This window comes from Tenrec ecaudatus, chromosome 11, assembly GCF_050624435.1.
Source record: "Tenrec ecaudatus isolate mTenEca1 chromosome 11, mTenEca1.hap1, whole genome shotgun sequence".
In the NCBI taxonomy this organism is placed as follows: Eukaryota; Metazoa; Chordata; class Mammalia; order Afrosoricida; family Tenrecidae; genus Tenrec; species Tenrec ecaudatus.
Genome location: NC_134540.1, coordinates 90,784,767 through 90,788,348, shown reverse-complemented (window position 1 = coordinate 90,788,348; position 3,582 = coordinate 90,784,767). Strand labels below are relative to the sequence as shown.

Sequence of the window (3,582 nt, the reverse complement as noted above, 5' to 3'; positions counted from 1 at the left end):
GGTTTGTTAACATCACTTCCTTACCCCCCACCTCTCCTTATCCCATCCCCCCACCCCACCCCCGAACTGTCGGTCCCATTGTTTTCTCCTCCAGCTTGTTCATCCAGCCTATCTTATTTAGACAGACCTGCAGAGATAATAACATGCACACAAACAAGACAGAGCAAAACCATATACAACAAAACAACAACAACAAGCCAATGACAAAAAAAAACCACAACAAGAAAGAAAAGCTTGTAGTTAGTTCAAGGATTGTTTGTTGACCTTTAGCAGTGTTTTCCAGTCCAGTCTGTTGGGGCACCATGTCCTGGCCCCAAAGTCCACCTTCAGCATTCCCTGGGGACCTTGCCGCTCTATTCCCTTGCTGTTCCGCTGCACTCCCCCAGTGCTTTGCCTTGGTGTGGTGGGATCAGGTCAGGTGCGATTCGCACACGGTGTCTCTGGCGTTGTCCCCTGCAGGGCTGTGGGTCAGTGAGGTGCCATATATAATTCTTAAAGGAGCATTGTCTGCTCAAGTAGGCATTCTTTCCTAGCAAAGCTCAAATCCTCTTTTGGTTTCAAAAAGGCTTCAGGAAGTATTTTTGGTTTAGGTTTTATATCAGGCAATGGTTATATCAGTTAAAAATTAGGTTTGGGCAATTGTTTCCGTGGTTCCACAAAATCTGAATTCAGAAGCATTTGAAACTATCATCTACATTTTCCCCTCTGAAATCAGATTAGTAGTCTAAAGAATTCTTCTGTCGACATGTGATGTTGTGGCAGCTGAGCACCATCCAGTTCCTCCGGTCTCATGTGGAAGGAGGTGATGGATTGTTCATGGAGGCAATCAGTTCTACAGTCCACATCCTTTCCAAGTACTCTTTTCATGAAATGTGCTATGGACTATCTTGTAAAAATGAATCTAAAGTGTTAGAGAAGAATAAACCAGGGCCTTGCTTATTTGAAAAGCAATATAAGCATATTAAATAAATATTTAACATCTGAATTTTTTAATAATGGGAAGAAAGCAAAAAACTAAGGTTCTACCTCTTAGGAGTGAACGCAACAGTAAGATTGCAGCACTACTGTCATTGCAAACGAGTTTTCATAAAACAGTAGCAAGGCTAACTGAGTTAGTGTCTTAGGATGCCCTGAAAGATTTAGCAAAGATATGCATATTTATATGTATCAAAATGACCTTAAATGGCTTATAGCTAGACTAAGTGTGACCCCATCGATAGAGAAGAAAGGATACATAAAGGATAGAGAAGCAAATATTTAAATAACACAGACATTTGAAAGGATACAACAGCAAGAGAAATGAGCCTTACTGAAGAATTTCAAAAACAATGTCAAGGATGCTAAACAACCATGGACAAAAGGTTTTCAGATTTTAGCAGATGGGAAATATGAAGGCTCTTCAAAAAGTTCATGGACAAATGGAATTGAGAGAGAATGATTTTTTTCCCAGAAACTTTTAGGAACTCCCTTATATCTCATGGACAGCTGCACACCTATCACACACTTACTCACTCTTAGCAGCATGCCCCCAAAACTACAGATACAGACCCAAATTACAGACTCCTTAACCATGATCTGAAGGAATTACCTCCATAGCAGCAAAAAGACTCAACAATATAACCAAGATGATACTCTGAGAATTAAGGTGCACCTGACCCAAGCCATGGTTTCTCCCATTGCCTCATCTGCATGTGAAACATGCAGGTGGACATTGTCTAAAGAAGATGGAAGAAGAATCGGTACGTGTGAATTGCGGTGTGCTGGTGATGAATACTGACAGTGCCCTGGAAAGCAAGAAAACAAAAACAATCCAAACAGAGCTGCCTTGTAAGAAGTATAGCCAGAGTGCTCCTTAGAAGCAAGGATGGTGAAATTTCACCTCCAGTACTTCAGACAGGTGAGAGCAGCCCTTGGACAAGGACCTCACGCTTGGTAAAGCAAAGGGGCCACAGGGAAGAGGAAGACCTTCCATCTGGATTGCCACCATGACTGCAACAAGAGGCCCAAACCAAGACCACTTGTGAGGATGACGCAGGACCAGGCGCTGTTTCATTCTGTGGTACGTAAGTCAGGTCGCTATGAGTCAGAATCGACTCAGCAGGACCTAACAACAACAACTCCCACAAAAGTGTGAGCCAATCCCTTGCTGTATACAATGGGGCTTCCAACAGTTGGGGGGAAAATTCCATTATCTTTCAATTCTATTTTTCCACTGACGTGTTGAAGCCCTTTTGTGTGTGTGTGTGTGTGTGTGTGTGTGTGTGTGTGTGTGTGTGTGTGTGTTGCTGGTGGGAGTTCCAAAACCCAAATTGTTTGAAGCCTTATCTCTCTCACACATATCTCTGGTTCTTTTTCTCTGGATAACCGTAAGACAATCTTTAAAGAATCTCTAGCAGGTTTTTTGAGATACAATTTTCAACACAAACATCACTCCTGTCAGTGTACAGTTGAAGGAGTTTTGTACATTTATACAGTTGGGCAGTTACCCCTACTGTGGGGAGCAGAGAACGGGAAGGGAGTACATGCATATGGATGAACCCTCTATTCTCATCTGTTAAGAAGCCTGGCAGGCTGGGTTTCTGGGCTGGAGGGAGGCCTTCACCCTTGTGAGTTGGAGGTGAGTCCCAATCACATTCTCATAATTAATATTGTTCCCCACTATATCCTCCCATCATAGTGCTCCCTTAAAGTTACCTCTTACAAGCACATGGCTGATTGCCATCAAGCCGCCAGCTTTAACTATAGACACTTACCTGGCAGTGGAGACGCCATGATCACAAAGGTGGTCTTCCCAGGGCAAGGCTCACCCATTGAACTCCGGCTGTGCTGACCCCTGCGATTTCTCCAAATGTGGGAAACTCGACTGCATAATTTGTGGTAGTGGGGCTCTGCTTTTTTTAAAAAATCAAAAAACTATAGAAGCAGACTTTATCCTTTTGTTCTCTCTTCCTGCTGTGACACCCAACCCCCTCAGGGCCATTAATGTAGCTGAGGGCCATTAACGTAGATGCCACCCACCTGGTGACCCATTTAACTACTGAATATGCATGTCTTATCGGGACCTGTAACTGTCCTAAGGTAGTTAAGATTCTCTATCTTCTCCCAGTTCCCCGTGGACCATCAAGTGGCCATGCTGCCATAAAATGTGTCTGACTCCTTTATTTTATTCTCCATCCTCTTTCCTATCCTAAATGACTTTACTATAATCTTTACATATTATTGCCATCCAACTCTGGCTTCTGGCCCCTCAGTTGGTGTAGGCTGGTTTCCTCGGACACACTACCATCAGCTTCCATCACCCCAAACGTGCCTCCTTGCTCATCTGTCCACAGTCTTTCCTGAGTCTGACGCAGGCAAACACATACCTGCTTTGTCTATAGTTTACACTTTTATAGAAATTACAGTTTAGTGGACTCCTCTTTGTCTCACTTATTTCTCAGTGTATTTTAAGACCTGTCCATATTGCTACAGGCGTCAATAATTTGTTGGGGATTTTTGGTTTTACTTCTGTGTAGTGTTTTCTTGTACAGATAGATCACATTTCATTTATTCCCCCCTGCTTGTTATCCATCTGCATTTTTC

At 43.0% G+C, this 3,582-nt stretch overlaps 1 pseudogene; it reads left to right on the top strand.

Moving 5' to 3' along the window:
* The first annotated feature begins 2,745 nt into the window (after window positions 1-2,745).
* Window positions 2,746-2,896, top strand: LOC142461818 (U1 spliceosomal RNA; annotated as a pseudogene).
* Window positions 2,897-3,582: the final 686 nt, after the last annotated feature.